Source organism: Oncorhynchus clarkii, chromosome 21 (assembly GCF_045791955.1).
Source record: "Oncorhynchus clarkii lewisi isolate Uvic-CL-2024 chromosome 21, UVic_Ocla_1.0, whole genome shotgun sequence".
NCBI lineage: Eukaryota > Metazoa > Chordata > Actinopteri > Salmoniformes > Salmonidae > Oncorhynchus > Oncorhynchus clarkii.
The window spans coordinates 21,428,217-21,453,742 of record NC_092167.1 but is presented as its reverse complement, the minus strand read 5'-3'; positions in this window follow the sequence as shown (position 1 = coordinate 21,453,742).

Below are 25,526 nucleotides of genomic sequence, written 5' to 3'. Positions count from 1 at the left end.
CAAATGTTCAGTAGAAACAAACATCCATAGACATAGCAGCTAGTCCACTTCCTACAGATAACACACACACAGGAATGGATGAGCACACACAGACATACACATGGTAATCATTTTCACATAGAAAGGCTTAAAGTCTACACTGAGTATCTTATGAGATGTATTTGTGTGTGTGTGTGTGCACCTGTGTCTGTGTGGTGTGTTAGAGTGAGTGCTTCCTGATGTGCTCTGTTAGAAGGTATGTATCTGAAGGCTCTAACCTGTGTGTGTGTGCGTGTAGGAAGTGAGAAGGCAGACTGTGTCGTACCCTCTTTCCTCTCTGAAGGGGTTAGTGTGCGAGGGCTCTATCCTGCTTCTTCTGATGCTGCTCCCTCTGAGGAAGAACGTTCAGAAAAACATGACTTTCCTCACCTTTCACCCGGACACACACGTCTTAACCTCCACAAATGTGCGTGTGTACGTGTGCATTTGTATTTATTATGGATCCCCATTAATCAAATCAAATCAAATCAAAGCACGGTGGCTAGGAAAAACTCCCCAGAAAGGCCAAAACCTAGGAAGAAACCTAGAGAGGAACCAGGCTATGTGGGGTGGCCAGTCCTCTTCTGGCTGTGCCGGGTGGAGATTATAACAGAACATGGCCAAGATGTTCAAATGTTCATAAATGACCAGCATGGTCCAATAATAATAAGGCAGAACAGTTGAAACTGGAGCAGCAGCACGGCCAGGTGGACTGGGGACAGCAAGGAGTCATCATGTCAGGTATTCCTGGGGCATGGTCCTAGGGCTCAGGTCCTCCGAGAGAGAGAAAGAAAGAGAGAAAGAGAGAATTAGAGAGAGCACACTTAAATTCACACAGGACACCGAATAGGACAGGAGAAGTACTCCAGATATAACAAACTGACCCTAGCCCCCCGACACATAAACTACTGCAGCATAAATACTGGAGGCTGAGACAGGAGGGGTCAGGAGACACTGTGGCCCCATCCGAGGACACCCCCAGACAGGGCCAAACAGGAAGGATATAACCCCACCCACTTTGCCAAAGCACAGCCCCCACACCAATAGAGGGATATCTTCAACCACCAACGTACCATCCTGAGACAAGGCTGAGTATAGCCCACAAAGATCTCCAGGCAGAGACAGCAAGGGCGGTTCGTTGCTCCAGAGCCTTTCCGTTCACCTTCCCACTCCTGGGCCAGACTACACTCAATCATATGACCCACCGAAGAGATGAGTCTTCAGTAAAGACTTAAAGGTTGAGACCGAGTTTGCGTCTCTGACATGGGTAGGCAGACCGTTCCATAAAAATGGAGCTCTATAGGAGAAAACCCTGCCTCCAGCTGTTTGCTTAGAAATTCTAGGGACAATTAGGAGGCCTGCGTCTTGTGACCGTAGCGTACGTGTAGGTATGTACGGCAGGACCAAATCAGAGAGATAGGTAGGAGCAAGCCCATGTAATGCTTTGTATGTTAGCAGTAAAACCTTGAAATCAGCCCTTGCTTTGACAGGAAGCCAGTGTAGGGAGGCTAGCACTGGAGTAATGTGATCAATTTTTTGGGTTCTAGTCAGGATTCTAGCAGCCGTATTTAGCACTAACTGAAGTTTATTTAGTGCTTTATCCGGGTAGCCGGAAAGTAGAGCATTGCAGTAGTCTAACCTAGAAGTGACAAAAGCATGGATACATTTTTCTGCATCATTTTTGGACAGAAAGTTTCTGATTTTTGCAATGTTACGTAGATGGAAAAAAGCTGTCCTTGAAATGGTCTTGATATGTTTTTTAAAAGAGAGATCAGGGTCCAGAGTAACGCCGAGGTCCTTCACAGTTTTATTTGAGACGACTGTACAACCATTAAGATTAATTGTCAGATTCAACAGAAGATCTCTTTGTTTCTTGGGACCTAGAACAAGCATCTTTGTTTTGTCTGAGTTTAAAAGTTGAAAGTTTGCAGCCATCCACTTCCTTATGTCTGAAACACATGCTTCTAGCGAGTGCAATTTTGGGGCTTCACCATGTTTCATTGAAATGTATAGCTGTGTGTCATCCGCATAGCAGTGAAAGTTAACATTATGTTTTCGAATGACATCCCCAAGAGGTTAGCATCCCCATTAGCTGCTGCCAAGGTAGCAGCTACTCTTCCTAGCAAAATTAAGGCAATTATACATTTTAAAAAACATTACAATACATTCACAACAGATTTCACAACATATTAAGTGTGTGCCCTCAGGCCCCTAGTCTACTAACACATATCTTTTTTTCTATATTTGTATTTTATGTATTTTTTTTACCCCTTTTTTCTACCCAATTTCGTGGTATCCAATTGGTAGTTACAGTCTTGTCCCATCGCTGCAACTCCCGTACGGACTCGGGAGAGGCGAAGGTCGAGAGCAGTGCGTCCTCCGAAACACAACCCAGCCAAGCCTCACTGCTTCTTGACACAATGACCGCTTAACCCGGAAGCCAGCCTCACCAATGTGTCGGAGGAAACAGCTTGTACCTTGCTACCGTGTCAGCGTGCATTGCGCCCGGCCTGCCGCTGGTGTCACGAGTGCGCGATGGGACAAGAACATCCCTGCCTGCCAAAACCTCCCCTAACCCGGACGATGCTGAGCCAATTGAACGGGGCCAGCTGCCCTGTTCTGAGCCAATTGAAATTTTCCTAAGGCCTGAGCCAATTGAAATTTTCCTTTGTGGCACCTGACCACACGACTGAACTGTAGTACAGGTGTGACTAAACTAGGGCCTGTAGGACCTGCCTTGTTAATAGTGCTGTTAAGAATATAGAGTTGCACTTTTTTATGAACAGACTTTTCTCCATCCTACTGTTGTATTAATATGTTTTGACCATGACAGTTAACAATCCAGGGTTACTCCAAGCAGTTTAGTCTCCTCAACTTGCTCAATTACCACATTATTCATTACAATATTTAGTTTAGGTTTAGGGTTTAGTGAATGATTTGTCCCAAATACAATGCTTTTAGAAATATTTAGGACTAACTTATTCCTTGCCATCCATTCCGAAACTAATTGCAGCTCTTTGTTAAGTGTTGCAGTCATTTCAGTTGCTATGGCAGCTGACGTGTATAGTGTTGAGTCATCCGCATACATACACACTGGATGTACTCAAAGCCAGTGGCATGCAGTTAGTAAAGATTGAAAAATCTTAGTTACCTGTTAGACAGGTAACTCTTTATCCACAATATAGTAGGGGGTGTAAAGCCATAACACATATGCTTTTCCAGCAACAGACTATGATTGATAATGTCAAGGGCTGCACTGAAGTCTAACAAAATCTGTGTGCTTGTGTGTGTCAGTTGTTTTAGTCTGCCCTACCCATAATACTCATAAAAGTGTTTTTTTGTGAGAGATGAATATGTTTACTGTTCTATGAAGTTGTGTGTGTTCTCAGTTGTGTTTGATTTAATCTCGTTCCATGACACTTTTGCCCAAATATGCAAAGAGTCTGGTGGGTCAAACTGTGGTCAGAGGGGGCTGAGGTGCAGACGGTGGGAGTGGTGGAGGTGTTTGGGGTGGAGAGAATGGTGGACTCAGCCACTTGGCAGTGTTGGCACTGCTACTTCCTACCTGCACATTACTTCTACATATACAATCAATCAATCAAAATTATACAGTGGGGCAAAAAAGTATTTAGTCAGCCACCAATTGTGCAAGTTCTCCCACTTAAAAAGATGAGAGAGGCCTGTAATTTTCATCATAGGTACACTTCAACTATGACAGACAAAATGAGAAGAAAAAAATCCAGAAAATCACATTGTAGGATTTTTAATGAATTTATTTGCAAATTATGGTGGAAAATAAGTATTTGGTCAATAACAAAAGTTTTTCTCAATACTTTGTTATATACCCTTTGTTGGCAATGACAGAGGTCAAACGTTTTCTGTAAGTCTTCACAAGGTTTTCACACGTCTGGCACTGCAGGATTTGAGTCCCTGGCGGCGTAGTGTGTTACTGATGGTAGGCTTTGTTACTTTGGTCCCAGCTCTCTGCAGGTCATTCACTAGGTCCCCCCGTGTGGTTCTGGGATTTTTGCCTACTGTTCTTGTGATCATTTTGACCCCACGGGGTGAGATCTTGCGTGCAGCCCCAGATCGAGGGAGATTATCAGTGGTCTTGTATGTCTTCCATTTCCTAATAATTGCTCCCACAGTTGATTTCTTCAAACCAAGCTGCTTACCTATTGCAGATTCAGTCTTCCCAGCCTGGTGCAGGTCTACAATTGTGTTTCTGGTGTCCTTTGACAGCTCTTTGGTCTTGGCCATAGTGAAGTTTGGAGTGTGACTGTTTGAGGTTGTGGACAGGTGTCTTTTATACTGATAACAAGTTCCAACAGGTGCCATTAATACAGGTAACGAGTGGAGGACAGAGGAGCCTCTTGAAGAAGAAGTTACAGGTCTGTGAGAGCCAGAAATCTTGCTTGTTTGTAGGTGACCAAATACTTATATTCCACCATAATTTGCAAATAAATTCATTAAAAATCCTACAATGTGATTTTCTGGATTTTTTTTCTCAATTTGTCTGTCATAGTTGAAGTGTACCTATGATGAAAATTACAGGCCTCTCTCATCTTTTTAAGTGGGAGAACTTGCACAATTGGTGGCTGACTAAATACTTTTTTTGCCCCACTGTATATGGTTTTTTTTTCACATCAGCAGTTGTCAAAGTGCATTTACAGTAACCCGGCCTACACCAGGGGAACCTGGGACATACAGGGCACCACTGCTCCAGCCATCTCTTTCTCCCTGTGTGATGTCATATCCTGTTCCTGTTTACCAGTGCTGAGCTATTGGTGCTTTTTGATTTCGGTTTCAGTTCGATTATAATATCTTGATGGTAGTGACTGCCCATTACTGCTTATCACTTAATTACCATAATTTATTCACAATTACCATATATATATATATGTTTTTTACCCCTTTTTCTCCCCAAATGTCGTGATATCCAATTGGTAGTTGCGGTCTTCTTCCATAGCTGCAGACTCAGGAGAGGCGAAGGCCGAGAGCCATGCATCCTCCAAAAGACGACCCTGCCAAGCCGCACTGCTTCTTGACACACTGCTATGGGGGGTGATATGGGACATATATAAGCCTAGGCAACCGTACCACCTGACATGACATGATACCAACGCGTCTGACTTACATTACATTATACCAACACCTTACGAACGTCTGCGTGACACCTGCATCGCGTGTTAATGAAAGTCATGATGTGCAAAGTTTATATTTATTCAGTCTCAACCATAAATGTTAGAAATGTACAATTTTTCCCGTGCAAGCAGGCATTCTATAGTGTAGCCTACGGCTCGTGTATTTTCTGTTATCACTAATGGCCTAGAAAAGATTATGTCCAATCTATAGATAATCTGTCTTTCCCTCAACACCTCATGGCATGGTATGTTATCTTATCTCGCTGTATACAGATCTAAATGTTGTTAGCCAAATTACAGACTGTGTTGTTCCACATCAGACAACCAATAAGAGTTGTGTCCATGGCTTTCAGAGGAGTTCATAGTTGTTATTTGGCATCCTTGGGTTGTCCTCTCAGTCGAATAGAGCCGTCCATAGAATTTCCCAGAGGATCCATGCTATTTAAGGATCCTTGGAATGTCCACACCTCTATCAAATCGAATCAAATCATAGTTTATTTGTCGCTTGCGCCGAATACAACAGGTGTAGTAGACCTTACAGTGACATGCTTACTTACAGGCCCTAAACAACAGTGCAATTTGTAAGTAAAAAATAGGTATTAGGCTAACAATAGATAAGTAAAGAACAAAAAACCACAGTAAAAAGACAGTGAAAAATAACAGTAGCGAGGATACATACAGTAGTGAGTCGGGCTAATTGAGGTAGTATGTACATGTAGGTATGGTTAAAGTGGCTATACATATATGATAAACATAGAGTAGCAGTAGCGTAAAAGAGGTGGTGGCGGGTGGCGGGACACAATGCAGATAGTCCGGGTAGCCAATGTGCGGTTAGTCGGGCAAATTGAGGTAGTATGTACATAAATGTATAGTTAAAGTGACTATGCATATATGATAAACAGAGAGTAGCAGCAGCGTAAAAGAGGGGTTGGGGGGGACATAATGCAAATAGTCCGGGTAGCCAAGTATACATGTAAATTGATTAAGTTTAGGGTAAGGACGTCCCAATGAATCAGGATTGCAGTGACCGTTCATAGAGTGAGAGACTGGCACGGTATTTGAGAGCTCGGCGGCGACACAGACATTCATTTGTTTTTTACAAGTGGCAGAAGCGACTTTCGAGTGTCCACCAGATAGTTTCCTTATTCGAGACAATGAAAACAATTAATAAGATGTCCTTGATCCAAATGAGGAGTAACTAGGCTATATTTAAGTTGCGATATTGCTAGGAAATATTTAGGTCTACTGTATTAAGGCAAATTTGGTTTATTTGAAAATAATATTTTTTTTGTTTAACGTATTGTCGAAAGCACGTAGGCAATATGATTTACTGTGTCGATGCTAGTGTGCAATAACGTAATTTGATGTGCCAGTATTATTTATTTAATGGATTAATTCAATTGTAAATGAAATAACTATTTTTCATTGAAGGGAAACGAGGTACAACATGCAACTTCGATTGAAGACCTAAATCATGCCTGACAATATCACAACAGTATCCTAATATAGTGTGGATACAGTAGTAGCCTATTCTTCAACAATTTAACTGTATGTGCTTGCTAGTATTATTTATCTAATTGATCAATTAAATTGTAAATGTGGATGGGTACGCTATTTCATTCAATTATTACGTTATTGTACAAGGTAGATTCAGGAATAGTCTATAGTCTACAATAGTAATGTAATTGAATGTGCTATAGTATCATTTCTTTCATTGATGAATACAATTGTAAATGGGGATGGGTAGGCTACTTCATTCAGTGAATACTGAATATATTGCTGTCTCTGGGAGTATGTTAATGATGGCTTTTCAGCTGTTGAACTATGGCAATGTCGAAATAATTTCTAAATGTCTGTCTTTTAGTCAAGATGTGATGAGCCAGAGCAACCAATCAGCTTCACTGCAGGTGCTCAACCCACCACCCTCACTGTTCTCCCTCCACAAGTAACCACATCCTCTTCTCCTGTTCAACTACTTTGCCACCACTCTAAAAATGACTGTACATATACCCCCGTGCCATCTCAGTGTAACATGATCCATCCAAGGCCTCAGCTGAATGCCTAAAATGTGAGAAATGTAAGCAAGATGCTATAGTATGTGTGTGTGTATGGATGGAGTTCCAAGTAAAGACTTGAGAAGATGGCAAAGGAGATAGTGATGAGAGTGAGATTATACAGTATGAAAATAAAGACCCATTGGGATCTAAAATGAGTGTGGGGTGCCTCTTGTGTCTCCTTTTTGTCTGTTTGAGGATACTAGTCACCCCTAGTGGAGGTTCTTGGAACACTGTGATTTAAGTCTGAGCAGACGATGACAAAAACCTTCAAAGGTGGTGGTGCTATGTTGCTTGTTATGTTGAATACCAGGCAGATGTTTGAGTACAGAATCAAATGGTGTAAACTTAACAATCTAAACTTGTTGAGTACACTCTTTGAGAAAGGCGTTCCAACAGGGTTCTTTGGCTGTCACCAAAGGAGATAACTTTTTGGTTCCAGGTAGAAGTATTTTTGGTTCCATGTAGAACCTTCTGTGGAATGGAACCCAAAAGGGTTCTACCTAGACACAGAAGGGGTTCTACCTGGAAACATAAAGGGTTATCCTATGGGGACAGCGGAAGAATCCTGTTAGTTTGTAGATAGCAGCTTTTTATATGTGTGTAGTCCTATATTGCAGTCGTGGTTCCGTGGGATATCTGAAAATTAAAATTCATTGGTGGTGGTAAGTTAATCAGAAATACTATTAAACATCCCCACTTTTAGCACACATTTGCAAGCAGGCAAAGTAACCTATGTGTGCTAAGACATGTGTGATCACTCAACATATACAGGACCAACAAAAATACTTGGAACTCCTGAGAGGTGCAGCGGTCTAAGGCCCTGCATCTCAGTGCTAGAGGCATCACTACAGACCCTGGTTCGTTTCCAGGCTGTATCACAACCGACCATGATTGGGAGTCCCATCGGGCAGCGCACAATTGGCCCAGCGTCGTCCGGGTTATTAAGTTTAGTGTTAGCTTAGGGTAAGTTTAGGGTCGTCATTGTAAATAAGAATTTGTTCTTAACTGACTAGCCTAGTTAAATAAAGGTTTAATAAAGATTTTTGTTTTTAAACATGCAAACAAAAGATGACGTGTCTAACTTGCACCGTTATGCAATTATTAGGAGACTAGATCTACTGTTGCTACATTGACCCCGCTCCATTTGCTTTGTATAATGCTGCTACTCACGGTTTATTATCTATGCATTGTCACTTCACCCCTACCTACATGTACAAATTACCTCAACTAACCTGTACCCCCTGTATATTGCCTCGTTATTGTTATGTGTTATTTAATTACATTTTTTACTTTAGTTTATTTGGTAGATATTTTCTTACTCTTCTTGAGCTGCACTGTTGGTTAAGGGCATGTAAGTAAGCATTTCACAGTAAGGTCTACACTTGTTTTATTCAGCGCATGTGACAAAGTTTGATTTGATTTGAAATAGCTATTCCTGGCTACCAATGTTCTAGTATTCATTTATTGAGGCAAGCAGATCAGAGATGTCAAGGTAGTACTCCAGCATATGCCATGTGTATGTGACACATATGTATGGTCATATTTTTTACGTTTTATTTAGTTTATTTTGCCTCCCAGGTACAGTGCCTTGCGAAAGTATTCGGCCCCCTTGAACTTTGCGACCTTTTGCCACATTTCAGGCTTCAAACATAAAGATATAAAACTGTATTTTTTTGTGAAGAATCAACAACAAGTGGGACACAATCATGAAGTGGAACGACATTTATTGGATTTTTCAAACTTTTTTAACAAATCAAAAACAGAAAAATTGGGCGTGCAAAATTATTCAGCCCCTTTACTTTCAGTGCAGCAAACTCTCTCCAGAAGTTCAGTGAGGATCTCTGAATGATCCAATGTTGACCTAAATGACTAATGATGATAAATACAATCCACCTGTGTGTAATCAAGTCTCCGTATAAATGCACCTGCACTGTGATAGTCTCAGAGGTCCGTCAAAAGCGCAGAGAGCATCATGAAGAACAAGGAACACACCAGGCAGGTCCAAGATACTGTTGTGAAGAAGTTTAAAGCCGGATTTGGATACAAAAAGATTTCCCAAGCTTTAAACATCCCAAGGAGCACTGTGCAAGCGATAATATTGAAATGGAAGGAGTATCAGACCACTGCAAATCTACCAAGACCTGGCCGTCCCTCTAAACTTTCAGCTCATACAAGGAGAAGACTGATCAGAGATGCAGCCAAGAGGCCCATGATCACTCTGGATGAACTGCAGAGATCTACAGCTGAGGTGGGAGACTCTGTCCATAGGACAACAATCAGTCGTATATTGCACAAATCTGGCCTTTATGGAAGAATGGCAAGAAGAAAGCCATTTCTTAAAGATATCCATAAAAGTGTTGTTTAAAGTTTGCCACAAGCCACCTGGGAGACACACCAAACATGTGGAAGAAGGTGCTCTGGTCAGATGAAACCAAAATGGAACTTTTTGGCAACAATGCAAAACGTTATGTTTGGCGTAAAAGCAACACAGCTGAACACACCATCCCCACTGTCAAACATGGTGGTGGCAGCATCATGGTTTGGGCCTGCTTTTCTTCAGCAGGGACAGGGAAGATGGTTAAAATTGATGGGAAGATGGATGGAGCCAAATACAGGACCATTCTGGAAGAAAACCTGATGGAGTCTGCAAAAGACCTGAGACTGGGACGGAGATTTGTCTTCCAACAAGACAATGATCCAAAACATAAAGCAAAATCTACAATGGAATGGTTCAAAAATAAACATATCCAGGTGTTAGAATGGCCAAGTCAAAGTCCAGACCTGAATCCAATCGAGAATCTGTGGAAAGAACTGAAAACTGCTGTTCACAAATGCTCTCCATCCAACCTCACTGAGCTCGAGCTGTTTTGCAAGGAGGAATGGGAAAAAATGTCAGTCTCTCGATGTGCAAAACTGATAGAGACATACCCCAAGCGACTTACAGCTGTAATCACAGCAAAAGGTGGCGCTACAAAGAATTAACTTAAGGGGGCTGAATAATTTTGCACGCCCAATTTTTCCGTTTTTGATTTGTTAAAAAAGTTTGAAATACCAAATAAATGTCGTTCCACTTCATGATTGTGTCCCACTTGTTGTTGATTCTTCACAAAAAAATACAGTTTTACATATTTATGTTTGAAGCCTGAAATGTGGCAAAAGGTCGCAAAGTTCAAGGGGGCCGAATACTTTCGCAAGGCACTGTATTTGCATTTAATGTCTGTTTATAATTACTGCCTCTAGGGGAGCTGTGACGTCAATGAAGTGAGTTAGTGAGATATTTAACATCATGGAGTCATTATGGAGAATGACTAGTTCTGAAAACGAACGTTTCTCTGTCTCGTCATTTTACCATATATATATATATATTTTAAATTTGATTTATTTCACCTTTATTTAACCAGGTAGGCAAGTTTATTTAACCAGGTAGGCATTTACAATTGCGACCTGGCCAAGATAAAGCAAAGCAGTTTGACACATACAACAGAGTTACACATGGAGTAAAACAAACGTACAGTCAATGATGCAGTAGAAACAAGTCTATATACGATGTGAGCAAATGAGGTGAGATAAGGGAGGTAAAGGCAAAAAAAGGCCCTGGTGGCAAAGTAAATACAATATAGCAAGTAAAACACTGGAATGGTAGATTTGCAGTGCAAGAATGTGCAAAGTAGAAATTGAAATAATAGGGTGCAAAGGAGCAAAATAAATAAATTAATACAGTAGGGGACGAGGTAGTTTGGGCTAAATCATAGATGGGCTATGTACAGGTGCAGCAATCTGTGAGCTGCTCTGACAACTAGTGAGGGAGATAAGTGTACCCAGTTTCAGAGATTTCTGTAGTTCGTTCCAGTCATTGGCAACAGAGAACTGGAAGGAGAGTCAGCCACCAATTGTGCAAGTTCTCCCACTTAAAAATATGAGAGAGGCCTGTAATTTTCATCATAGGTACACTTCAACTATGACAGACAAAATTAGAAAATAAAATCCAGAAAATCACATTGTAGGAATTTTAATGAATTTATTTGCAAATTATGCAAATTATGGTGGAAAATAAGTATGTAGACTAGGGGCCTGAGGGCACACCCTTAATATGTTGTGAAATCTGTTGTGAATGTATTGTAATGTTTTTTTAAATGTATAATTGTCTTAATTTTGCTAGGAAGAGTAGCTGCTACCTTGGCAGCAACTAATGGGGATCCATTATAGATACAAATGCATACGTACACACGCACATTTGTGGAGGTTAAGATGTGTGTGTCCTGGTGAAAGGAGAGGAAAGTCATGTTTTTCTGAACGTTCTTCCTCAGAGGGAGCAGCATCAGAAGCAGCAGGATAGAGCCCTCGCACACTAACCCCTTCAGAGAGGAAAGAGGGTACGACACAGTCTGCCTCCTCACTTCCTACATGCACACACACACAGGTTAGAGCCTTCAGATACAGACCCTCTAACAGAGCACATCAGGAAACACTCACTCCACCACACCACACAGACACAGGTGCACACACACACACACACACACACAAATAATTTGCAAATAAATTCATTAAAAATCCTACAATGTGATTTCCTGGATTTTTTTTCTCATTTTGTCTGTCATAGTTGAAGTGTACCTATGATGAAAATTACAGGCCTCTCTCATCTTTTTAAGTGGGAGAACTTGCACAATTGGTGGCTGACTAAATACTGTATATGTACCTAAATATTTAATATTCATATTATTTATGATTATTTATTTGAATTGCGCGCCCTCCAGTTTCACCAGGAGTTGTGCCGCTAGCGGGACACTTATCCTTAATTAACGCACTAGTATAAATTCCATGTCGGCTTTGTGGGGAAAAACTCTGATGTTGGGTGCTGGGCATTCCCCCGTATGTCCCCAATTTAAACAATGCTAGGGTAATGCTGCGTTCACAGTAAGTGGAAAACTCGTAAAATATTACTTGTAAACTGGGAGGAACGAGTTGTCTGCGTTCTGTGCATTCACGTGCTTTGAACTCGTCGAGAACACCAATTGGCTGCTGAGACAAACATAAACTAAAAGTACAGATATTCTGCAGGCAAACTAATTAGTGTTCAAAAAACATATGAATAGATAATTTTTATAAATAAGGTTTTGTTGCATTTAACTGCAGAAAATGCTGTTATCGAGGTAATTTACTTAGTATGTGACTTCAGAGTTAAACATGTAGGAGAAGTCAAGAGTTCAGAAATGATAGACGAGTTTCCCATTAGTAATTACCAGTCGTATGCTGGTATTTCAGAATTTACAAGATGTTATGAACGCAGCATTAGGGTCAGACAGAGTCAGGGTTAAAGTTCTGGTCTTACCTCTGTCTCACTCTCCAGAGTGATCTTGATCAGGCCGTCAACAACAAGGTGGTTAGAAGTGATGCTTACACCGCCACGGTCTGAGATCAACTTAGCTCTGACGGGGTAGGGGTCAGGGGTTAGGTTAGTCACATTACACAGAGGCCCAATCCCAAATGGACCCCTAGACCCTATGCACTTGTCGAGATCGGCGAGGATTTGAAAAATGTGAGCAATATGATAATAGCTCCACTTGCTCACTGAAAGGCTAGGTGGAAGTGTAACCATATTGCAGATACCTATCAAATCCTGTAGATCCGAAGATCCATAAGGACCTGACGAATTAAGAATAAAGGTAAAAACAAACAGTTCCATGTCCGGACCAATCACCTGTCAGAGTTGAACTTCCTAAGGATGTAATTGGCCTGTCTCCAGTCTCTCCTGGGGGTGTGTGATGTCTGAGCTGGGCCAGGTGAGGGCGCCACACACCCTCCACTTACACACACAACATTCTTCTGCCTCACCCCGTTAAGCTGTCCTCCATTCTGAACAGGAAAAGAGCTAGATGCGTAGAGAATTTTACTGAAGTTAGGGTCTCTCACTCCATCCCTAAGAAAGAGAGGTTCAAATTAAGAAGTGTTCATCAACACCCCCATCCATTCAGACAAGTCACGTTCAAATACAAACAGGTTGTTCTACCAATTCTGTGCCTTTTGAGAAGTGTAACTTGGTCAATTTTTTTTTGTGGGGGGGGGGGGGGGGGGGGGGGATTTCAACTAATTTTAACATTCTGTCATAAAAGAGCACATGTTCAACTTTGTAAAAAACAACATGATTTCAAATGTATTCTCCTAATGCGGGCTTCTGATTCCTCTCCTACGTTTAACATGTGGTTTGACCAGATTGTTGACTTTCTTCCTCTTGTAAAGCTCAATTATGACCTCCGCAAGAGACAACCCAGGGTCGGTCTCCACTACTCAACTATATTTCAAACTGGACAGAGTGAATGTGGTGATGAAGGAAATGTGTCTGTATACATGATGTGTAAGGGGCTATAAAACTAATGATGTTCTCATTATCTCAGCTAAAGCTGGAAATACCAAACATGATCGCTGATAGTGCTGCTGCAAATTTGTTTGTTTCATTTTATTTTTTATTCTATTATGTCTGCCACATTTGTGAATGTGTATTGTGTTTTCTTTGTTGACTGAAAAACAAAACTTAAATCTTTGAATAAAAAAATAAATACTCTTTCACATCTCAAGAAGTACAATTTTTTAAAGACTATAGTAAGTGCCTAGAATTAAGTGATAATGCCCGTGTTTGGAGGATATATCAGCATGGGTGTTAGGCCCGAGAGAAGCCTCACACTAGACTACTATGGGACAGCTGGAGGTCTAATTTGAATATTGAAACAATGTTGCAAATGTCGTTGAGACAGACAGCAAGGTTTATTCAAATCTCCGACGTTCAAATCAAAATGTTAGTCTAAAAGAAATGTGAAATAATGTCTAGATCTTTATAGTGGAGATCAAGTTTATATAGTGCCTAGCTGGGCTGATGAGACAGTGGATTGTGCAGTCAGATGGAACAGAGTAAATAGCATTTTAACGTCATAGATTTATCCGGTTGTAACTTGTGGAATAGACACCGTCTGGAATGCGGTTTTAAACAATAACCATTCAGGATTAGAACCATCCGCTGTAGTGCCAAATAAAGTAACATGGTTGACCGGTTGACTACATCAACCATAGATTCCCTTGTGACATGGGGAATGGAAGCTATTTGTGAGCATCTGAAAGTGGCAATTGAATGCAAGCTTCACACATATTTTTTTTAATGAGTAACAGGGTTGACGTGTTATACTTGATCCGCTCAGTTTTCCACCACAAAACACCAGCATATGGCCAAAAAGAGTAGAATCAGCTCACCTGCTTTTACACTATGATTTGAGTATGTTCAATGTTTCTTTTGAAAAAAAAAGAAAAAAAAAAGAAGTTTCACCATATTAAAACGAGAGTTCAGTTCATGGAACAGGATTGAACTTAAAATGAGGGACTGCCCCCAGGGCGGTACCACTTGACGGGCTGTCCCCAGGTGGTAAGGGTAGGTAACAACACATCCGCCACGCTGATCCTCAACACGGGAGCCCCTCAGGGGTACGTGCTCAGTCCCCTCCTGTACCCCCTGTTCACTCATGACTGTACAGCCAGGCACAACTCCAACACCATCATTAAGTTTGCCGATGACACAACGGTGGTAGGCCTGATCACCGACAACAACGAGACAGCCTATAGGGAGGAAGTCAGAGACCCGACTGTGTGGTGCAAGAACCGGAGCGCCAAGTCTAGGTCCAAAAGGCTTCTTAACAGCTTCTACCCCTAAGCCATAAGACTCCTGAACAGCTAATCAAAGGGCTACCCAGACCCCTCTTTTACGCTGCTGCTACTCTCTGTTTATTATCTATGCATAATCACTTTAACTCTACCTGTATGTGCATATTACCTCAATTACCTCGACTAACCGGTGCCCCCGCACATTGACTCTGTACTGGTACCCCCTGTATATAGCCTTGCTATTGTTATTTTACTGCTGCTGTTTATTTTTTTGTTACTTTTATTTTTTACTTATCTATTTTTTACTCAACACTTTTTTTCTTAACTTAAAGCATTGTTGGTTAAGGGCTTGTAAGTATGCATTTCACTGTAAGGTCTACTACACCCGTTGTATTCGGCGCATGTGACAAATGCAATTTGATTTGATTTGACAATCCTGCAATGAAGAAGTGGAATCTGTCTCTAATTTGTCTGTTTCTGTGTTGTATTCTCAAATGAACAGGACCTTTTTGTGAAGTCATAAGCTCTCCAATTAGTTTGACTTGATTGTCACAATTGTTTCAGCTATGTGAACCAATTTTGCAGCTGATAATGGCATGCAACGCCAATGCAGCCATAGGCTTACAGCAGCGATTCCCAATGCAGCCATAGGCTTACAGCAGCGGTTCCCAATGCAGCCATAGGCTTACAGCAGCGGTTCCCAATGCAGCCATAGGATTACAGCAGCGGTTCCCAATGCAGCCATAGGCTTACAGCAGCGGTTCCCAATGCAGCCATAGGCTTACAGCAGTGGTTCCCAACTCCAGTCCTCCAGTTCCCCCAACAGTACACTTTTGTTGTAGCCCCGGAGAAACATACTTGATTAAACGCATTGAGGGGCTGATGATTAGTTGACAATTTGAATCAAGTGTGTTTGTCTGCAGCTACAATAAAACTTTGCTGTTGGGGGGGTTACTCGAGGACCGGAGTTGGGAACCACTGGCCTACAGTATGATGGCATTAGAGATAATTTATGCTTGATCTTAAAATGTGGTCGGAGGCAACGTATGGATGGTGTGACGCTGAGGCCAAATTGAAGCAGAGAATAGCTTAACCCTTGTGTAGTCATTCTGTATACTCCCCTTGCCCTAAGGGTCAAAAATGACCCGCCTTCACTAAACCCCTAAAATAAAGCAGCTTAATTGAATTTTAAACCCCGAATCTATTTTGCATGAAGAAACAACCAGTCATTCATCACACACTTTAAATATCTGTGTTTTCCCTCTTCACAATGCAGAAAGACTGAATTTGATCAGTGAACACCCCTCGTTTTTATTACAACACACCTGTCATAATTGTTTTCTTTACTAAAGTAGAGGTTCATTATTATTATTGCTAAAGGTACTGCATAGGTGTAAACATATATTTTTAGCAAGAGATAGCACTTGTATAGCCTAAGAAAGTAGCAGAAATCTGCAGAAAGTAGTTTTGAATGCATTTTATTGAAGGGAAACAATAACAGTCTTTAATGTTTTTGGCAACGTGGTGATATATACTGTACAATGAGGAATTCAACTACAAAATACTAGTCTTCTCCCATTTTTTAACCATTGCCCCCACCCCCAAGGTGTGTAAACAACAACAATAAATAAGAATAAAATAAGATAATAGATACAAAACAAAAACATGAAGAACAGAAATCAATCAACTCTAATTAGCACATGTAGGACAGTATGTAAGTGTGTGTACATGGACTTTGCAGATGTATTTCTCAGACGTGCAGCACATAGTATTTGTTTTACAGTCCTTCTTTGGGGGCAGAATTGGCATCTCCTCCTCTTGTCTGCCCCAGCTGCAGCCTAAGGTGGATCAGGACAAGATTCAGCCCCCTGAACAGCTTTCAAAAGCGCTGCAGAGGCTGCTGTGCGAGGGAGGCCATCCCTATTTTCAATGTGTGGGGTTACAAGTGCCTTTCTCAGCTGCTCCAGGAACACCCTCCCCTTGTTCCGCTTATCAGGCATCCAGGTAGGGTTGATTTTGTTCCATATCACGAAGGTATTGTATGAGGACACATCAATGATGTTATGGAACATGACCAGGGGCCAGTGGGCAGTCATCCTCCTGCAGCTGTAAGTTCCAATCACCTTGTCCAGGTTGTCCATGTTGTCTTTGTTGTGGTTGTAGTCCAGGATGATGGCTGGCTTCCTGTCCTCACGATCACTGATCTCAGCCATTGTGTGCTCAGGAGGACCACATTCTTCTTCCTCTTAGGGAGATAAGAAACTAGAGTTGTGGTGGGGGTGAAGGCAAACTTTGATGAGAAGGCCTCTCTCCCCCTTGATGCAAGGAGTGCTGGGGGGAGCTCAGACTTGTTCTTTCTAACTGTGCCTACCATGGGGATCTTCCTCTTCAGGAGCTGCTGACTGAGTTCATAAGAAGTGAAGAAATTGTCACACATGACATTGTGTCCCCTCACATCATTGTGTCCTCTCACATCAAGCACAACCCACAACCCCTGGTTCTTCTCTGGCCTCCACTGGTCGGCTTCCCTGTGTAGACTTGCATCTTCCAAGCGTAGCTGGATTGTGCGTCACAGGCCACCCATATCTTGATGCCATACTTTGCTGGCTTGCTGGGCATATACAGCCCAAAAGGACAGCGACCTTTTGACAATAGAGATACTATCACTAATTAGTATCAGTGTCACATAAAACAATCACATAAATCAATGATATTACAGCAATACATTATAAAATGAACAGTGAAAATCATTTACATTACGGATATGAAAATAAAAATGTACCACTGAATGGAACCAGTTGCTCATCCACTGGTACTTCAGGCCCAGGGTTGTAGAGGTATGGCACACGCTCCACCCACTTTTCCCAGTCCTCTCTTATGGCCGCCAGTGTCTCTCACAAGTCCTGCAGGTCTTGACTCACTGTTATCAAATCGTAGCATTCTTGAGAAAGTGTGAAAGACTTTCAGTGGCATCGTGGTACGGAAAATTGCCCTTCCACTCTTTGCATCCAAAAGACTCCATGTAGCCTCGTCTCAGGACCTATACACACCAGTTGAGATTAGCAGCCCTATGTAGGCACGCAGGTCAATCTCATCCATACTTTTCCAGTTGTCTCCATATTTACGGAAACCCTCCAAATTTGTCATCTCTAGGATGATTTTTTTGATGGCTGGTGTGATGAACATGTAGAATGTTGAGGCGATGACCTGGACATGGGCAACTGCATGTCTTGTGGGCCCTGGGGTCATCCGTATGACATGTTGTGCTGCCATCCTGCCCTGGGTGTCATGTGGTGACAAGGACTATGTTGTTTTGCTGTTCTTTGACAAAATGTCTCTCTTTCAGCTTGGGGATTTTCTTCTTCATCTGAGGATGATGGATCGTGCTCTGGGTTGATCGTGCTCTGGGTTGTTCCCCATCTTCTTCTTCAGATACCTACTCCTCTTCTAAGTCATTGTTCTCTTGTTCCTCCTGGACATCTGAAATAAATCAGATCTACAATCTGTTGGCCACTGAAATGTGCACTCATGGCTTCAGCAAAGAGAAAACTGTGGGGGGACAGTCATCTTCAGCACCTTTATAGCCTCTGACTGCATTCCCCATTTAATAAACAATGCTTCAATGCATTTTTATTTTCCCTGAAATGTTGTTTAGTTGGTCTGAAATAGTTTTTATTTTGTCTGTGAACTTGAGTCATGTGTGGTGTTGTGGAGGGGAGATGCTGCAAATGCACAAAAACATTTTAGTTTTGTCTGAGTTCAATCAGTATCACACTATCACGTTTCAGGTAAGACCCAAATGCAGACTGTGTTGAAATAACAATATTTATTACAGCAACAGGGACAGGCAAACGACAGAAGCCAAGAGAATCTCAATACCACAGGAATCTGCGGAGACTCAATTAGCAGGAATTGGATTATCTCGCTGCTCTAACATTCATGGGAATGGAGAGGGGTTGAGTGGGGATGCCCAGCTCGGACGCCAGGGTAATGTCCATAAGACTCATATCGGCACCCGAGTCGATGAGTATCTGGAGAGACTTGGACTGGTCACCCCACAGCAGGGTGGCATGGAGAGGAGGGTGAGTAGGGGGAGAAGCTACATTGTCCTTAAGACCCACCAGAGTACTCATTCCTATAAATCAGCTAGGTCTCTTGAAGGGACAGGTAGACAGATAATGACCGGCAGTACTGCAATACAGACAACGCTGGGTGTTAAGTCTGTGTACACGTATGCAAGTTGTGATCCTAGAGTGAGCGATTGCGATTGGGATCAAACCTTTTCTCCCTCCTACGTTCCCGTTGCCGTCCATCGATCCGGATGGTCAAAGCGATGAGTGAGTCGAGATCCATCGGAAGTTCCCAGGCAGCAAGCTTGTCCTTTACTCCCTCCGATAATCCGTGCAGGAACGTGTCGAACAGAGCTTCCGGGTTCCAGGCACCCTCCTCTGGTAGCGTGTGGAAATCCACCGCATAGTCTGCCACACGGAGGGAGTCCTGCCGAAGCTGGAATAAACTCCGGGCAGCTTCTCTCCCTGACACCGGAGCCTCAAACTTTTCTCACCTCTACAACGAATACCTCCAGACTAAGGCAGATGGCGGATTGTTGCTCCCACACCATCGTGGCTCAGGCGAGTGCCCCCCGGACATCAGCATAATAATGTACTCTATCTTCGAGCGGTCCGAGGGGAACGAAGAAGGCTGCAGCTCGAAAACGAGGGAGCACTGGGAGAGAACGGCCCGGCAGGTTCTGGAATCTCCATCGTAGAGCTCCGGGGGATGTAAGCAGGGTTCCAGGGAAACCGGGATGATGGCACTGCAATCAGCAGGGTTACTGAGGGGATGGGAGGTTACCGTCATGGTCGGCTGCCTAGTAGGCACCCCACAGAATTTCTCCCGCAATGCGTCCAATGCTAGGTCGTGGCTTTCGGCCACATCCTGGAACCCTTCCATCAGACCACGAAGCAACTCCTTGTGTCTACCAATAATGGCTCCTTAGGAGGAGATGGCGTTGCGGAGCTGGTCCAAGTCTGCTGGGTCAGTCATGGCCAGTTTGTACTATCAGTTCGTACTTCAGGTAAGAACCAAGTGCAGACTGTATTGAAGTAACAATGTTTATTACAGCAACAGGGGCAGGCAAACGACAGGTCAAGCCAGGAAGGGGTTGAGAATCCAGAGTAGTGGGACAATGGTACAGGACGGCAGGCAGGCTCAGGGTCAGGTCAGGCAGAGGTCGATAATCCAGAGGTGGGGCAAAGGTACAAGATGGCAGGCAGGCTCAGGGTCAGGGCAGGCAGAGTGGTCAGGCAGGCGGGCTCAGAGACAGGACAGGCAAGGGTCAAAACCAGGAGGGCAAGAAAAAGAGAGACTGGGGAAAGGCAGGAGTTGAGACAAAAACGCCGGTTGACTTGACAGACAAGACGAACTGGCAACAGAGAACACAGGTAAAAATACACAGGGGATAATGGGGAAGATGGGCGACACCTGGAAGGGGGTGGAGACAATCTCAAGGACAGGTGAAACAGGGCGTGACACACACATAATCTCAATTTCTTATTGTGTGTGTGTATGTCTTTGTGGTTTTGTGGTGTGTAAATGATTTTAGGACTGTCGGGTCAAAAATGACCCTAAGACAATCTTTGTATTATCACCCTGGTGGTGTACAGTTTTCATGGAAATATGAACAAAGGCGATGTTTCACTTTCCTAATGTTGGGGTCACTCTAGGAAACGTCATCACATTTCAAGTTAAAAAAATATAATTTAGGGGGTTTTCTCTGCTGTTGAACATAGTGGCGGGACATTTTTGACCCTTAACTCATAACTCATACACTGTTTACTCATACACTGTTTACATATTGTTCAGCTATATGTTCTCAATTTAAAAACGATACCAGTAGACAATGTATATGAGGCTAATTATACTAGATTTTGTACTTGCCTTGTGCTGACATGGCATTTTTTTGGTGCAAATCCAACCCTTGTAATCTAGGTGGTGAAATGTCTGGAAGCAGGAGATGGGATCCTTAGCTTAAAACATACACACAACTACTACTACCAAGTCCAAATGCCAGATACCTTTCTCCAATAAAGTCTGATAGGCACCTGGAGGTGCCACTGTGACAATGAAGATGGTTTGCCTAATTGCCTTGTCTATGCTAAATGTGTTTAAATTGTAAAGAAAGAAAATAATTTTGATTCAACGGGGCTATGCAAAGCAGAGATTACAAAATACTTTTCATTTCACCCATACAACAATGTAGCCTATTATTAAAGTACAGTATCTTTGAAATACCATAGACAAGTCTTTTACACATTCCAAAGAAAATATATTCATACGGTTTAAGGGGGCTCTTTTGTCATGATGACAAGGAATCATTCAGATTGACCGAAGCACACATAACAACCATCTCTTATAATTTAGGGATGGTCTCCTTTCATATTTAAAAAAATGAATAAGTAGTAGACGTAGAAACGGATGCTGCTACAGCATTGCTCATCTTCACAGTGGGAATTGAGTTGACGTAACCTGGTGAACCTACTATATGTCAGAGCAAAAACCAAACCATGAGGTCGAAAGAATTGTCCGTAGAGATCCAAGACAGGATTGTGTCGAGGCACAGATCTGGGGAAGGGTACCAAAAACTGTCTGCAGCATTGAAGGTCTCCAAGAACCCAGTAGCCTCCATCATTGTCTGGAGGAAAACTGGCACCATCCCTATGGTGAAGCATGGTGGTGGCAGCATCATGCTGCGGGGATGTTTTTCAGTGACAGGGACTGGGAGACTAGTCAGGATCGAGGGGAAGATTAACGGAGCAAAGTACAGAGAGATACTTGATGAAAACCTGCTCCAGAACGCTCAGGACCTCAGACTGGGGCGAAGGTTTGCCTTCCAACAGGACAACGACCCTAAGCACACAGCCAAGACAACGCAGGAGTGGCTTCGGGACAAGTCTCTGAATGTCCTCGAGTGGCCCAGCCAGAGCCCGGACTTGAACCCGATCGAACATCTCTGGAGAGACCTGAAAATAGCTGTGCAGCAATGCTCCCCATGCAACGTGACAGAGGTTGAGAGGATCTGCAGAGAAGAATGTGAGAAACTCCCCAAATACAGGTGTGCCAAGCTTGTAGCGTCATACCCAAGAAGACTCGAGGCTGTAATCGCTACCAAAGGTGCTTCAACAAAAGTAATGTTTTTTTAATTAGTTATGGCGTTTGTGTGCTTATTCTCTGAAGCAATCTTATTAGAGGGCAATATGAATACGCTTTGTCACAATGGCATGCCAGAGTATGTTTTATATCAGTTATCCAAGATACATTTTAAACTCTACAGAAAATGCCTTTGCTGACCGTGATACATAATCAGCACATCTCTGTATTATGCATTATTTTCCAGTCTTGTCTCAGTTATTGGTTTTGAAAACTTGGTTAATAGGCCTTTACAGTAGTAACACAGAGGCCTATAACTTGTAAATAATGTTCTCCATTGTTGTTCTGAAAGCTTGATTATATGTGTACTGTTAGCCTTGTAGCCTTGTTGTCTCACGTAATCCATTTTAAACTCTACAAAAAGTGCCTTTGCTGACCTTGATCGATAATCATGACAATATAGCTTGTAAATAATCTTGTCTCGCGTATTTCTTATTTGTAACTAGTTAATAGGCAAACCTTGATAGATAAGAAACGCATATCGGCCTACAACTTGTAAATAATTTTCTCCATTGCTGTTCAGAAAGTGTGATTATACTGTGTCCTGATAGTCTAGTTAGTATTCATTACATTTAACATTCGTTTTGATAAAAAAAAAAGTGTAGCTTTTGTGATTATTTTTTGTTGTTGATGCTTGTGTATTGATTTCAGGACCATGGATAGTAGGCTACCAGGTCATTTAAAGCTCTGTTGCTGGATATGTACGAAACTACACATTTTTGTTTGGTAGAGACCCTTCAGAGTATTTCCAACCCCACTTTAGCTGAGACAAGTAGAAACGTTATTTCTACAAAACAGTATGAATCCCATGTAAAAATATATTCCAGTGTATTACATTGGGGACTATGGAAGGGTTGGAGAATGAAGTGCTGTATGTACAACGCAGTCCCCCTCCAAAACGAACCATATTTGGAGGGGGAGTATTTCCCACCCCACTTTAGCTGAGAGAGGTAAAACAGTTCTCTCTACAAGCCAATAAGTATCCCATAACGCCATCTTAACTGCGAGTAATTCTCGATTTCCCACATTATAGTTCCTCTCAGCAAGGTTAAGACGATGGGAAAGGAAGGCGCAGGGATGCAGCTTTTGGTCCTTTGCAGTAACTCCTCGTGCCTTCCAATGGTGGGTCATTGAGTAGAGACAGCGTTGCGGAGCTGATCCGAGTCTGCTGGGTCAGTTATGGCCAGTTCGTACTATCACGGCTCAGACTAAGACCCAGATGAAAACACAGGAGGTGGATAGTATGAGTCTCAGAGTTTATTACAGTATAAGGGGCAGACAATCGGTAGGTCAAGGCAGGCAAAGAGTCGTTATCCAAATCAGAGTCAGGCAGGTACAGGACGGAAAGCAGGATCAGGATCAGGACAGGCAGAAAGGTCAGAACTGGGAAGACTAGAAAAAGCCAAAACTAGAGCACAGTAAACACGGGAACATGCTGGTAGGACTTGACGGGACACGACGAATTGGCAGCAGACAAACAGAAAACGCAGGTATAAATACACATGAGGTAATGGGAGACACCTGGTGGGGGTTGGAGACAATCACAAGACAGGTGAAACAAGCCTACACAATCGCTTTCGATATACCAGTATTTGTGTAATATTTCAAAATAAATGCTGGTATAAATAATGCAATATAAAAAATATAATACATCAAATGTATTTATCCATGTATTTTTTCAAAGGTGGTTGCAATGCAGTGAAAACTTTTGCAGGGGGACTCTTACTTTGAAGAAAGAAAATCTATAATCATGGGGCGGCAGGAAGCCAAGTGGTTAGAGCGTTGGGCCAGTAACCGAAAGGTTGCTGGATCAAATCCCAGAGCTGACAAGGTAAAAATCTGTCGTTCTGCCCCTGAACAAGGCAGTTAACCCAATGTTCCCCGGTAGGCCGTCATTGTAAATAAGAATTTGTTCTTAACTGACTTGCCTAGTTAGATAAAAAAAAACATAAAAATTCATGCTGCCTGCATAATATACTATGGAAGCCATCTCACATATTTAAAAAATAAGAAAAAAGAAATATCAATAGCTAAAACGTTTGAGATGCTATCTCAAAATTATGTGGCGATCTCAATCTAACCATGTTGCAGAGATCAGCAGGGCCGCTGACAAACGTGTGGTGAGTTGGCATATGCCCCAACACTTTTGATTCGGTTTGATAAAACATATTGACACGGAATGCATTGAAAATAGGGACTTATTGCGCCCAGGCTCTGTCGTAACTTGCCGCGACCGGGAGGTCCGTGGGGCGACGCACAATTGGCCTTGCGTCGCACGGGTTAGGGAGGGTTCTGCCCGTAGGGAAATCCTTGTCTCATCGCGCACCAGCGACTCCTGTGGCGGGCTGGGTGCAGTGCGCGCCAACCAAGGTTGCCAGGTGCAAGGTGTTTCCTCCGACACATTGGTGCAGCTGGCTTCCAGGTTGGATGGCGCTGTGTTAAGAAGCAGTGCGGCTTGGTTGGGTTGTGTATCGGAGGACGCATGACTTTCAACCTTCGTCTCTCCGGAGCCCGTACGGGAGTTGTAGCGATGAAACAAGATAGTAGCTACTAACAATTGGATACCACGAAATTGGGGAGAAAAAGGGGTAAAATTCCAAAAAAGAAAAGAAAATAGGGACAAAGTAAAGTTGTTTAGACTGATTTGCATCATGATTTGTCAACTCGTGCACAATTTATCTTTGCTTCAGTCTGATCAACGGTAACCTACTGATAACAACCACAGCTGCAGGTAGAGAAGCCTATTAAGCGCTAATCCCCTCTGGCCAGGGGAAAATAACCAGTAACGTCATGTATTTGTAGCCTAAGCTGTGTATTTATAGCCTAAAATGGGCCTATTTATTTGTGTTAAGAGAAAATGTGAATGTGATCAAATTTGGTTCATATTCAAATTTCGGGTGGCTAGGCTACCTAGACCTTCAATCCACAATTATTGACTGGAATGAATCAATTAACACAATAGTGTTGACATACTGTGTGAGTAACCTTTTTTAAAATGTATTACAGATGCAAAGGCCTACATGATGCAACCCTGCATAAAGCAAACACGCCCCTGTTGGTTCTATTGTCCAATTGCAGTTGTCTATTTTTTTTTTTACCATATGACCTAAAAATATGGTCTCATCATAGCCCATATAAAACCATTTTATGTCATACCCTCCAACTAGGGTCTGGAGTTTAACCTGATTAGGTTAGCCCAGTGCTTCTAAAACACCTCCTCGGGGACACCCAGACGTTTCACAATTTTGTTTTAGCCCTGAATTAGTTCACCTGATTCACCCAATCAAGGGCTTGATGATTATCTGACAAGACTCATGATTAGCTGATAGTTGACAGGTTGAACCCCCCAATGTAATCACAAAATGTTACAAATGAAGAAACAAATGCTATAAGATAGTATTGACATTAAAAATAAAATGATGGGGGGAATGGGCTTCCATAGGCTATTATAATG